The sequence below is a fragment of the Platalea leucorodia genome (assembly GCF_965183815.1).
Source record: "Platalea leucorodia genome assembly, chromosome: 1".
NCBI lineage: Eukaryota > Metazoa > Chordata > Aves > Pelecaniformes > Threskiornithidae > Platalea > Platalea leucorodia.
In genome coordinates this window covers 129,075,485-129,090,487 of record NC_138823.1, presented here as the reverse complement: position 1 = coordinate 129,090,487, position 15,003 = coordinate 129,075,485, and positions in this window count along the sequence as shown.

The window sequence follows — 15,003 nt, the reverse complement described above, 5'->3', positions numbered from 1 at the left end:
TAATAATTTTCCATTTGGATTTTGTCTTAGTTTAGTTTTTGATAGTGAACCTAAATTAATACAATGTTCATTATGCTCACTGCACAGATAGGCACGCAGACAATTTTGCCTTTAGGAGGAGGCAGCACATAAATGGCAGCACACATTTGGCAATTCTGCTGTTGTATTGGTGTTACAAAAGGAAAAAACCCCATGCCTCTGCTCATCCTGTATGTGACTTAAGGGGAACTAGATGTACATTAATTAAAATTAACCAGTTCTATGTAATATATCATTTTTGTAAGAAAATAACATTTGATACACAGTCAGCAACCAATTTATGTCAAAATTAAACTAGAGATCATAGATCTATGTTACATTGTGATCTTCAAATGGACAAAGAAGCAGCGTAGGTTTATACATTCATATATCTTGCTTAACACTGTTTACTGCCTCTAATGACTTCAGTTCACTCAATCAATTTTCCTCAAGCACGGCTTATGGCTGGAGGGTATTTTGGACTTATTCAGGCGTCTCAGAATACTTTACAAATAAAACAGAGGCAACTGACCATAAAGCATATGAAATTACCAATGGTGTTATTAACATTTTCTCAGCAGAAGCGATCGAGAGAAAAGCCTACTCCCTCTTTGGGGAATGAGAGCTACGTCTCTGCGGGATCTAAGTAGGAAAGTGAGCTTGGAAATAATTGCCCTGGAGCCTTATTACATTGACAATGTTTCACAGGACAGGAATATGTTTTGGTAAAGTTACTGCCAGACCAGTACGAGCCTTCTCCATATTCCCTTGAAATCACGCAGGGGTCAGACGTCTGTTGTTTCCGATCACATCACGCAAAGGGTGTTGTGCTAAGAGTGGCCCAAAGAGGCTGCTTGGAGTGGGAACGGGAGTGACCCCTTCCTCTGCTGGTAAATCTAGGACGTGGGGTAGCCGTTTTCAGCATTGAACTGGCAAAGCAAAATAAGGAAAAAAAGGCAAACACAGTACATGAATGAAAAAGAGGGAACTTACTCAAAGCAAGATCTAAGAGATTGCTGGAATCTTGTCTGTTTTTAAAAATAAAATCTTAGTCAGAGTAAGGGGAAAGAATATATTTAGAGCCAGGAAAACAACCTGGCTTTCCTGGCTCTATGTATACACTATTTTGCCAGGCTCCAGCTAAAACCACCCAGTTTTTCCCCTCAGAAACAAACAACCCTGTTTGCTCCCAAAACTCAAAGAAAGCTTAATTTGCTTTAAGCTGCTAGAAAAACTTCCTGCATCTTGGGTTAGCATTGTGTGCCAGGCTTCAGCGTGCTGAGAAATGAAGAAGTGCTTTGTAATGGAAAAGCCAGTTCATTTCTTGCTATGCAGTGCCACGGTAATAAAAGAGAAAGTTGCAAACCTTCCCTTCTTAAAGAGGCAAGAAGGAACAGGGGATTAATTTAAAGACTTCAGACTCAAGATCACTGTGATCAAAACTATACTCTCCAGCCATTTCCAGCCTCAGAGAACACTGGTTTTCTTGGATGTTTGGTAGTTCAGTGAACTGCATGATAGAAAGAGAAAGCTGCATAAAGCCACTCGCTGTTACGGAGTGGGAGGTTAATGAAGTTCATTTAACAGACCAGTGGTGCAAACCTGTTATCAGATGGCTTGTGCAGATCCCAGATGGCTTAAGTAAAGCTGGGAACTTAAACTGGTACCTTGCATTTTGTCATTGGATTAATAAACCATCAAGATACTTACAGCACTTCCGCAGCAGGGTTAATGACTTTCCATAACTATGTGCTTTAACCAAGAAGGAACACATTTTAGTGCTGCATACCTCTAAGTCACATTTTTTTGGTCAGCTAATTGAATTATTTCTGTCATAGCAGAACAGCATTGGAAAACCTCAGACCTTGTCCTCAATTGCTGCACCACTTTGTGGATGAAGCAGCATCACTCTGAGCACGAAGCCCTGCTCTTCCTCTTCCCCTGCCAGGTGAGGAGCCACGTCTGGCTGCTGCAAGGGGAGGCAGAGCAGCCCCCCACTGCATCGCTGGCTGTGCTATCTGCAGAGCAGAAAAAGCAGCCAGGCCGGAGCGGAGAAGCTACTCCACCCTGGCTAGGCAGTACATAAAACGCAGAGCCAGCTCACTTTTCAGAAGTCTCTTGCTTTGGGTCTGTGACTAAATCTGTAAGACTATCATGTATCACTAATTCCCTGCCAGTTCAGGCTCTGCACTGCCCAAACCTTGTAGCATCAGCCTTTATACTTGAATATACTTGACGTATTTATATTTTTGTTTGTTTGTAAAATGATTACTCCTAGTGCAGACTTTGACTCCGTGGCACAGTTTATTCTGCTGTTGGCCAGTTGGTCACCCCCTGCAGATACACCAGCAATCCTTCTTGACAATCTTAGATACCCACATCACATCTGCAGTGAATTACTGTCACGAGTTGTCCTTTTGCATATGGCTTTCACCATCCTCTTCTGCAGACCTGTAAGGAGTGTTTATATAATGCAGTTCTTCCAAGAGCTGGAAGGAAGGAAATCAAAGGTTTTGTTACCCGTCCAGGGACAAAATCTGAGGCAAGGTCTTGCAAGAGCAGGTCCAGTTCTAGGTTCAGGCACGTGCTTGCTGTGAGACGATGAAAAGTTTCATGGGAGTATACTGTGTGTATATATACATATATATATATATATATCTATCTCCTCTTCATGTCCCAGGACTATGTTTACCATAAACACCTACAAAGCCTTGTTGACTCCACATTTGTCATCCAGCACCTAGGTGCTTTGCTGTTGCAGGGTTCGGCACCTTCTCCATTAGACGCATGCTTGTGGAGGGCCGTGGGAAGGTGCCCCAGGCAGCACCTTCAGGAGGGACACCTACCTCCAGCTCCTTTGGCCACCCAGCAAGAGATCTCCTCCATGGATGTGTGCCCTGCACTCACCTGGACATACAATGTGTGGCCCTTCCAGAGACTGGGGACAGCAGCGGTGGGGAGGAGCCTGGGTCAGGAAGGCAAGAGCCCCGTGACAACAGCTTTCTGCCCTTTCCCTGCATCTGTTTGCAAACTTTCTTGGCAGCCATTAGAGGACAGAATGGCAGGCACCAACCCCATGGGCTGTGTCCCTGAATTTTAAATGCTTACAGGATGCCCCTCTTTCTCCATACTCACCCCAGCAGGCTGTGGCCATGTCTTCCCTCTGGCCAGAATAAGGCCCCATGCGTGCCTCTCCCTGGGGAGCTTTGAGCCAGCACATCCCCCAAGGACAGATGCGTGGGCACTGGGGCAAGAAGGAGGAGGCTGCTGGTGCCCACACCCTTCTTCAGGGCATCAAACAGCAAGACTTGATCTCTGCAGACATCAAGAAACATTGCCTCTGAGCCCAATCCAAGAGCAGGGCACATGCGGGGGCCCAGCAGCACCCCTTCACAGCACTGGGCCAGCAGCGTCTGGGTATGAGAGCAGCCCCTGGCGCAGCTAGGGGAGACAGGGAGGATGCTACAGGTACATAACCCAAATATAGGTAACAGTAGCATTATCTTTAATAATATATTGCTTTCCCTGGCGAAAACACAGCATTTTAGTTAAGACACTGCATTTCACTTACATCTGGTGTTTACACAAGCCAGTGATTCAATGCCAGACAAATCCTGCATAATCTCTTTGGTAAGGTACTGTTAAAATAGCTGCCCACAGCATTTCTTCTCTGTCTTCTTGCTAGAGGCAATGGCTGGTTCTGCGGGCAATAAAAAGCCAATGACAGTTTCAGCCTAATCAGTTCATTCACCCTTTCAGGAGAAATGCCCAGAAACCAGCAACAATTTTATGTATCTCCAAAATTGGATGACTCAGTAAAGTCATGTCTTCAAGGTGGCTCTCTAATCAGCTCTCTTTTATACGTATCAAGAATGATATCATATGGCATCTATGAAAGAGAAGATTTAAAGCTATGGAAGTTAGCTTTAATCTTATAGAAAAGTATAAAAAGATGCCTCAGCAAAGCTTTGTGGAGGTCAGTCAAAGGACTTCTACCAAGGTTGCTTAAATAAGAGTTAACTGAGTTATTCATTCCTTTTTTAGTCCCTGTTTGCTTTGAATTCCCTGCCTAAAATACCTTGATCTTTCTTCTTTTCTCTGTGCCTCATGGCTGAGCAAAATTAGTAATTTGGGGTTTTGGGGTGGGATGGGAGAGGCTATGTTATGAAAGCAGCTTCAGACTGCATTTCTATGCATCCTAACTTTTTTTTCTTTTCAGAAGAAGTCTATTCCATGAGGAGACAGCCAAGTTGACTATGTGCATCCCGGCATTTATGAAAATAAAAATGTGGATATCAGAATGAAGGGAATAAACAAAGAGTCAAAATAAATTATCATGCACTCATTCACTAACCCTCCTGGAAGTGAGGTCCTGCTTGAAGATAAAGCTATTCTTTTTCTGTGCCGATATCTAAAAGTAACTTCGCATCTTTTGCTGAGATACTTAGAGATTGGTCAGACTCTTATTCAGGTGCTGCTTTGGAGCAAAGAAGGATGTGCTGGTGTGGACAAGATTGGTGAATTAGGGTTAATCTAGCCATCCATGTAGGAAGAAGACTGAAATGAAACTATTTTAAGTATCCAAAGATAATTCATGAGTAGAATGCAAGTACTTTATTACACTGTTCAAGAGAGGCAGTACATTGTGCATATATAGCATGCCATCCTAGCCAGCAAGGGAAGCGTTTGTCACTTGTTTCAAATTTGCTTTCTCTTAGGTTGCAGGCACACTTGCTAAACTTTACTAATTACATTTTGGAAAGACTGGAAAGATAGTTTGGGAATAAAAAGAATCCATAAAATCCTGAAAACAAATCCAGACAGACAAGTAGGCTGGATAAACCCTTACACAAACCACTACAAACTCCTTGCATCTGCACCTGTTGCAGGTGGTGGATTCATGGATCCAGCTGGATTTTCATTTTAAAACCCTGAAGCCTCATGAACCAGAGGAATTCAGCACAGAGACAGCTTGCAAATTCAGGTCACAAAAGTGTTCAGCAAGGTCTTAACTTCCTACTGAGGGTAGTCCTTTGCAGAGGTATGATTCAGATTCTTCTGAGAGAGCAGGATTGGAGGCTATGTGGGATTGTGATAAAGGACTATCATAGAAGGATGAAACACAGGACGTTCCCAGACAATCTGAAGACGACCCAATATTAGCCATTCTCATACATCTATTAACTTTCAAACCTGCATGCTCATTTATGCTATACAAGGGTGATCAAGAGATCTGGATAATTTAGTTAACAATATTAGCTGTCAGAGAAGAGGGGCAAAACATGGCTTATTAAAAACATGATTAGGACATGGTGTAACCTTTTCAAAAAACCACAAGGATTACTTTCACCAGAGCAGGAGGGCAGGTGCAGAGCAGCTCTCCAGCTAGATCAGACATCTCTAATGTAAGCTGCCACATTGCCTACTGTAGTCCTGTGCAGAACTTACATCGTACCACTGTGGGTTCTGAGCAGCACAGCCAGGGACGTAATTTAAATTAACCCATGTTACTGCAGATCTGCATTCCTCTAGGAGTGTGAACGTGACTGCTTGCTGTTGCTCAGCTTGCAGTCTCGAGGATGTTCTCATGAGAGAGGTGAAGCTAGCCCTGGTACAACACCATGCCATCATCAGCCCACTGCTTTCAGCCAGGGACATCACCTGTTCGGTGCAAGGCTGGGCGGTCTCTGCACCGTACTGCGTTGTCCATGTGCACCCACACCCCACAGCTTGAGTGGAAGCTAAAGAAACGAATCTGTCTTTTATGGACAATCACAACTCAGGCAAGGCAAAAGGCAAATGAAAGCCAAAGCAACCAGGAGCATATCACAAATAATCCCCCCCAGGTTCACTTGGAAAGACTTTTGTGCAGAGAACAAAAGGCAAAAAAAAAAAAAAAGTAGTGATCTAACTGGTGATGACAGCAATCGTTGGAAGTGAATGAAGGAGAGGGAAACAACATCCTTGCTTTCCCCACAGATGCCGCAAAGGCTGGGGAACAGACTGCAGCACCTACCTGTTCTGCCTAGCAGGTCATCTGAACCCTATTTCTTCTCCTCAGGGCAAAAAAACAGTACCAGCCCTTTGCCAGTGGATTGGGAAGGGCATCCTTTGGTGGAGAGAGGGGAAAGAAGAGGTTTACATTTGACAGCCCACTCTCTACTGGAGGGCAAAGTACCAGCCGTGCTGGCAAGTCCTCGCTTCTCCATTCTAGCCGTGCCTGTTTGGAAAGCAGCTCCTAAATTTGCTGTGGGATTCAGCCCAGACTCTCTTGAAGTGCAGAGGTTGTGAACCACAGTGCAAAACTCCTGCTAGTAATAGCTCTGTAACTCGCCATACGCGAGATTTCTGCGCCAAAATTAAACACCCTGAAGAAGCACGTCAGAGTTTTCTGCAAGAACAGTAGCAGCACTGTTCAGAAGCATCACCATGCAGCAGATAAAAATCTTTTAAAGGATCATGGTAAAACAACAGTAGAATAAAAGAACAGGGGAAGAAAAAACCTGTCTCCAGCTACACATTAACTTGCCCCCGACTGCCTTCATCATGTTAATTTTATATGTTACACGTGTTAGATCAACAGGGAGCACAGATGGCTGCACTCACGTGTGAGACTGCAGACACCCACTGGGGCACCAGCAGCACCTCTGTCACTTCCCCGTAAGGTGGGGAGGGGGGCTCCTGCCAGCGCTGTGACAGCAGCAGGTCACTGAAGGTTAATAAAGGCAGTCAGCACATAATTATCACTCCCTTGTTAGCCTCAGCCTCTCAGGAATAAATTAGAGGGACAAAGTAAGAGGGAGCTGTGAGAAGATCAGAGTGGGGCTGCACCTCCTCGTGCTACAGGAGAGGAGGGTCACCTTCCTGGAGCTCCCCGCTTCAATTCGCCAGGGTATTTTAGAGGCAACTGCATCTATATGAGGTAAAGTGTTAATATTTCAACATTTTAGGTAGCTACATTAGTTTTATTTAAGCATTTAGTAGTGCTAAATATGAATCCAGGGAAAGCAAGTTCTCATTCCTCTTATCCACTGGCCGTAGGCACATCTGTCAGATGGATTGTTTTCATCTCCCCCCAGTTTCTTGGTCAATCTACATTACTTTGGGCCTGTGATAAAAGGGACACTTTAAGATGATTAATAGTGCTCTTGAGACTACAGCTCCTGAATGCAGAAGTCTCATTTGCAACAAAGATGACAAGAGCTCAATTAGCCATCTCTTTGCACATGTGTAAGCAATGAAGACAAGGCTTTCTCTGTACCAAGTTAAAGCAGCAGATGAATTCCCAAGGTAGAGTACTTGCAGGGCAGAGTTGTTACATTTGCAATCAACTTACTGTTAATTGTTTCATCTCAATGCTGTCAAATAATGCATTAAACAGCTTGGGCTAACGCGCAGTCAGGAAACACTGGTCACAGCCCTAAAAGGCCACAAGTCACAATTCTGACCGACAGTGGAGCAGAATGAGCTAAAGGAGCTTAAAAAGTTCAGTTTTTAGGTGGGAGGCAGACTGATGTTACAAAATATAAAGTGTAAAACATAGGGGGATTCTGCTCATTGTGAGAAACTTGAAAGTCAGAAAAATACCACTCCTGGTGTCACTTCTGCACTTTCATTATTAAACACTGCTCTCCACGTAGTTGTTTTCCCCATCCACTGGTAACACATATTAGCCTCTGAACAGCAGCAGCTGGAAAAAAAAAAAAAAAAAAAAAAAGAGAGAGAGGAAAAAAAAGTTAAAATCCTAGCAATGCATCTCTGGTGTGCTTTGGCACCATTCCGGTACATGCCACGTAACAAACCTCCTCCTGCGAAGGCTGCCATGATGGATGAATAGTAATCTCTCTATGGGGTAAGTAGGTACACTTGGAGGAGTGGCAGAAGACCTATTGGCTGGGTTCCCCTGATGGCTGTGGAGTCTGGAATATCTACTGCTCCTTTATGTAGACCTTAGCAATCCTTACCACGCACGGACCAGCCACAGGGACAGCTGCAGGGCAAATTTCCACAAGTGGCACTTAAGAAATGACTTGGTCACCACTGGTACCAGGGGAGGCAGACAACTCAGAATACGGGCATTTTCCTATTCTTCTCCAAGCAGGCATGGTCTCTGTCTCTGTGTGTCCTGCTGTGGCACAGCTAACATGCCATTTGAGAAAGCTGGCCGCCTTGGAGCAGAAGTATGCAGCTATCAAAGCCCATCTACCGCTCTAGCTACTCAGTCTTCTCAAGGTAATGGGTGGCTGGCCACAGGGACTGCCCAAGTATGTCTTGGGTTTATCAGGCGCCTCCTCCTTTTCTCAAAAATAGATTTGTGTTAATGCCAGCTGCTAGTACAGGTCGTCACCATCCTTGGCTGTTTATAGCTTTTTTCCACTGGAACAAAGCTATAGACAGAAAGCCAGAAACTGTTTATTGAATAAATAATTGAATTAAGATCATGCCTTTCTATGTGGCTGGACAATTTTATATTAAAAAAAAAAAAAAATCCCCGGCATTGCAGGGGGAGGGGGAAAGAAGTCATAGGATGACTTTGAGTCATTTGATGTTAAGAAGAAGATACTGTGGCTGCAGAATCCCTTAAGCCCCAAAAGACTGAGTATGATGCCAGTAAGGACTCTAGTTTTACAGTGCAGCGCCTTACACCTGAATTTAGCTATTCCAGGTGCTTACATGCAAATGCCAATCATCTAGGTTAAACTTGCAATGAAGGCATCTCTTTAAAAAAAGTTTGTGCAGGGTTCATAACCCCTGCATCTGCATGCACCAGACTGTAGTGCTCCTGCTGCTCAGCAGAAGCCAGACCTACTGCTCATCTGTGTTGCACGCAGAGGACATTTTCCTCATGAAAAGCCCATGAGTTTTAGTACAGAATCCATAGAAGTAATATGCAGGCTACACAGTAATGTATCAGAGATCTAATATACTTTTTTTTTTTTTCTCTCTATAATAAGACACTCAAAGATTTCTAAAGTCTACTCAAAACACCCAAAAGATACAAAAAACTCAGTGAAATCATACCAGGCAGTAACCTCTTAGGTAGGTAGAGTTCAAACCATATCTACAGATATGGGATCACTCTTCTGTGATATTCAATATTCCACAAGTCATCAGAGCCATTTTCTCAAGCCTCGTGTGTTACTAGTATTGTAGTCTGTATTTCCCCCTACATTCCTAGCTTTCTCTTCTCAGACAATTTTCTGGCAATAGAAAAGAGTAACTTCTGCTAAACAAACCAAGGTTTTTTGAATTGTAGCAACTGTAATAACCTCTGTGTTGCCTTTCTAACCGCAATAAGAAAATGGTGGACACAAAGGTAAATAAGAAGGGAATAGGGTGAACAGATCCCTCTGTGGCTGCAAGTTCGCAAACTCAGATCCAGAGACTCAACGCAAAGGTAGGCACCTTGATACTGTCAATGGAACAAAACCATTTCTGCCTTTGCATATCACCCTTTAAAAATCATCTCTAAATTTCAGAGTGATGTAGCAACAAACATAGTCTGTAAAGTCATCGCCAGAAACGTCACAGGTCTCCAGCTCGCTACGGCGAGTACAAATTCCCATGCCATGTTGTATTCTTAACACCGAATATAAGATGCTTGAAAGTTGTGTGTTCAGGACTTTCTGCAAAAGTTATTCCCCTATATTACAAGCAACCACTTATCTGCAGTCATGTGCTGCTGAGTAAATCTGCCAACCACTTCCATAAAAGACAATTCTGCCCAAAGAGATTTTTCTTTTCCCATGAGAAAGCACTAAGAGAACATGTTCTTGTGCACAAAACAACAAAAACCCCCTTGAGCCCAGTATTCCTGCCTCTTTTCCTTGCTGCTCTTCCACATTTTCTGTAATGAGCTGGAGTGTGGCCTTGCAAAGCTGAACACCATTGACTCACACCCTAAGTCACCAGGACCCCAATCTTACCACCTGAATAATGACTGGCTTTGGCAGTGTAGTTGTTGTACAAAGATACTCTGTTAAGATCTTACACTGCATGGCATCTGGCCTTTGCTATACCACATGTTTGAAAGAATTTAAGTTATTACAACTCCACCATGAAAATAAAACCTCAAAGATTTTCTCAGAAAACAGCATCCCCCTGCACCACTGCTTTGCAGAGACGTGGGACAATCATCTGGCTTGTATTGCCTAGCTGTTAGGCAGGTTTTTGTTTGGGAAAGACTCCAGAAACAGCTAACTCCCCAAGGACTCCATAGGAGGCTATACCAGAAGCTAACTCATGGAAACACAGCAGCTTCATGGGGTTTAAATGTGTTTTACCTGTGGATCAACAAAAGAATTGCGATTTCAGGAAATTTACCTGAACACCTTTTTTATCACTGCAAAAACACCCATCCCTTCCTTCCTCTCTACTTATTAAACAACCTAAAAATACCTCGTCGAGTACAGTTGTACAGCAATGTGACATTTTTAGTCGGCTCCTTCCCACTGATTACTCTTCCCTGTAGCCGCCCTATTTCACAATAACTTCCCGTGGCTCACGCTCTGCGCTGAGGGCCTGTTTGCATAAAAGGCTCTAAAGCAGGATCAATCCGCCCCAGTGCTGCCTCCAGCTACTCCTGTTATCCTATTTTCATCAAGACGTACAAAGCTGAAGTGAAATGCACCCCTTTCTGAGTTGTGAGGGTGCCTGCTGTGAAGATGCAGTGATGTCAGTGCTGAATAATTAAGTGATAATGTAATAACTGTGAGTTTGTGCTCCATTAAGTGAGCTCCCGCTGACTGCTTAATGAGCAAACAAAACCTCAGAACCCATTAATATTATTCCTGTTACATTAAATGTAAAAAAGAAAACTCGAGCCCTTAGCAGTAACCGCTTGGGAGTCTTCTTCTGAAAACACAGGCCAAGATGGAAATCATGAACTACCCCACTGCTGCATTTTGAAAAGACCCAGAAGTTTATTTTCTTTTCAGAAGGGTGGAGAATTAGGTAACAACACTGACGGGTTCGCTGTTTCCTCTGTGCAACATCTGAATCCTTTGTTGCAAAAAGAGCGTCGATAGGTCTCCTCTTCCTGTAACAGCGCTGCAACGCCTGTATGGCAGAGGCTGTGAAAGACAGTGTGAAAATTGGCTTGTGCATGTCAGTACTTTGAGGAGAGCCCAGAGAAAATAGCCTTATTTGTCAATATAACACACAAGATTTACAAAGGATCTAAAAAAATTCAGTGGTATTGATACGGCTGCAATGTTTGGGAAGAAGAAAGCCCAGAGTCCAAGTTTCCTGCCTGTGTTTCTCCTGCCCGGGTGGTGAGTGAATGTAGCATCTTCTTGTGAGGACTTGGGTGAGATATGGTGACCGCGAGGGGCTCCATAGACCACAGCAGCCTCAGGTGGCCAGAACCTCAAGTCACATAGATTTTAAATCAAAACTGCTGCTTTGAAAATAAGCCAGCATGGTTCAGAGATTAATACAAGGTTTAGTCTTTGCATGGATGGTGACAGTCTCAGCATAACAAAGCAAGCGATAGCATTTTTGCTTGCACCATTATCTCGCGTACGATCTGTGGAAAGAGAGTAAAGCCTAGATTCTATTATTTTCCCCAGATGGTATTAAGGAAAAAACAGGATGTGAAGTTTGCAGCTCAGTGCCCTAATTTCTGGAGGTCTGTTAGCTGAAATGGAGCTTCTAACAAAATATTTATATGCTCTTAGAAGTTTTCTCATGAAAAGGAACAAGCATTAGTTGCATTTTCACTGGTTTTATTTGAGAATCCTGGTCAACATAAATTATTCAATGTACAGAATTTATAATCAAAGCATGAAGATCTGTATTTGCTTAAGAAATCTTTCCTAGAGAAACATGCGTTGTTCCCAAGTACCACAGAGGTGTATAAGCCTAGTTTCAAGATTCGATCCTCTATTAAGGAACTGAAACTTTGTACACAAATAACGTGAACTACCTGCTATTTCAACTCACAGTAACCTGCAGCAACGGTCTGGGTGTACCCTTGTTTACTCCAACCAACATGCTGAGCCTTACAGGAAATACAGAGAGATAACACGCAAGAACGACATCTCCCCACTTCCTGAAGGACATACTTCTCAGTGTATCATCAAGGATACTCTCAGCAGGTGATTTTTTTTTTCCGCTGAAAGTACCCTGATCTATGTTATTTATCATAATATCTGAAATGCAAGGGCTTCATAACCTTAGTAACTAAATTGGGTATTTTGTGAGAAACACAATAATAAGAACAACAAGAAAAAAAGTAGAAGAAAAGAACTCGGGAAAACAGCATGTTAATTGTCATTCTATTTTCATAGTTTGCAGCTCTATAACAGATTTCCAGGGGTGAAGTAAACTCCAGCTCTGACCTTTAGGGAATGCTTTCCAGTGATGCTCTTGGACACAGCTCTTTTCTCTAAGAACAACTGTAGCAATGTTGGTAAGACCTTTCTCCATCATAAAGGGAGCCCTCCCCTCCTGGAAAGAAGGGAAAATCAGTTCCAACAAAGTAATATCTGTGCCCTGTGCTGAGTTCTGTCTTTTACCATAAGATGATGGATAAGATAGAGATTGGGAGATCCGTTAGGGATATTGCTACCTAAGATGGTCAGATATGGAGGAATGGGCAGCTGTTTTTAACACATCAATTGGCAGGTGAAGATCATTGTAAAAGACCAGTTTGGCAATGTCAACCATCTGGCAGTAAGTTCTTTGCATCCTAAAAGCTTACTATATCAAAGGCACACTGAGGGATTTGATTTTTAAAGGTAGTTAATAGCCAAAGGAACAGTCCTCTCTGTGATTTTGATGACTGTCAAATACCACAATGCTAATATCTCATTTAAGGCTAGATAAACATTGCAAGCTAGTTATTTGTTGTTTTAGTAAAGGTTTTCATTGCATACAAAGGGAACAAGTTAAAATATAGCAACTGCCAAAATGTTTCAAACCAATTGGGAGCATGTTGAGTTTTGATCTTGGAGAGGTCATCCTTGTCCAAGACCCCTTCATCCTTGCATAAAGGCTTGCTTATGCTCCCCAAAGATACTAGGTCCTCTGTTAATGTTAGAGCTTTTCAGCCTAAGGAAGATTATTATGTAAGAGTTCATTGGTATTCTTTCTCAGACTTTCTAAAAGGAGAAGTCTTGGTTTCCAGATTCAAACACCAAAGCATACCATATTTGTTCTGCACAGACTTCTACAACTCATTTTTTTCTGCAGGAAACTTCCTCTCCCGCAAAGTAAATGAACTAATGAATTCAAATAAAGTTCAGCACTTTCACGTAAAAATAATAAACACCCTAAAATAACAAACCACACATATACACAGAATTACTTCTTCCTTCTTGCAGAATAGGTTGAATTGCAAAGATCTGGAGCTGTACTTCATGAAAGACTCTGAGGGAAAGAACCTGCTCTAAATTCTTTCATTCTCTCATGCTGCAGAGAGATTGCACTACATGATATTGGCTAAATTGGCACGTAACAGTGCAGAGGCTGACGTATCCAACACCCTTTTTTGTCTGTGCTGGATTTATTCCTTAATGAAAGCATAAAGCTAGTCCAGCCTTTATTGTTAAAAACCACAAAGGTAACCTAGAGCATGAATTACTTTTCCAGTCATTGGCAAAGAATAAGCACTGTCTATATTCTCTGCATTAGTACATGCAGGCAAGTGGTAATTCAGAAGAAGTCATGCATCTATCAGTCAATATTTCCATGACCAGAGAGTTATTGCAGTCACAGAATGATTTGTCGGGGCAGCAACTTTATTTAGGTGTAGCAAACACAGTCTCATCTGATATTACTCTTGTTGCATATGCCTGTTTGATCCAGGCTATTCTTCAAACATGGCCTTGATCTTGAATTCTGTAGAAAATGAAAGCAGACAGTAGCAGGTATGCTCTCAGCATCCAAGCCATTGCAGCTTTTTTTTTTTTGCAGAGTTTATACAACAGGTATGTGACACTAATGATATATCTATAGTACCTTTAAACTTACCTCTGCAGCCAACTCATTGTCTTTCATTTCTAAGTTTACAGTCCTCAGAAATGCCGTAATAAATAAAAAACCCGCTCCAACTATCAATCTGAAGTAAAGCAGGGTCTCCCCATTACCTCAGCAGCAGAGGACACCATTTTTCATGCATTCATTATGCAGTATTAGGGAAGAGCTATAATTATACGCTCCGGAGCCTGGAAAATGGCATACAGAACAGATAAGACAAGACTTTCAAAGCTGCCAGCAGTATTTTCAGAAGCAGCAAAGCTCATCAGCTATTAAATCCAAATATCCACTTCAATGGTATTTAGGCGCCTAACCCATTCAGATATCAGCTCTGTCTGGTCCCGCAGCAGCATGCCACCCACTAGCCCACGCTACCCCGGCAGATTACATGGGGTCACAACCAAACCAAAGAGCAACCAGCTCCTGCTCTTGCTCAGTGCAGCTCTGCCCACTGGCTGTGCCTCAAGACTTTAGCTTGCTGATGAGTTGTCACATTGGTCTTCTCCTACAGCAAAGCAGAAGTATTTGACTCCTTGATTCTCTGTACGATGCTTGGGTAGCTGGTGGATTTTGATGCGGCTGGGATGGGAGCACAGCATGTTCCCTGTTTCCATAATGACTGTAGAGACTATAGCAGAGATTGCAGTTCTTGGGGAATCTCAGACTCCCTAGTCACAGGTGGTCTAAGGAAGACAAACAGCATAGGCAAGTGTCCAAAGCGGGGCAGAAAAGGCAGTGCTTCGCCTTGCATTGAGACGATTAAATGATAAGTGCTTGGCAGTCTCTGTTTGTTATGAACCGAGTCCCTCTTTCAGCTCCTGTTTCTCACACTGTTGCCACCAAGAGCTGTGTGAAAGTCCGAGCTCGGTGTAGGCTCTACTTTTGATTTTAATGGTCTCTATGAATTTACTGCAGCATCCTGCAAAGCACAGATACTTCAGGAGAATTTCCAACTTTCTTTCTCTGAATTGATTGTTAATCCTGAAGCAATGATGGGTATCCTAT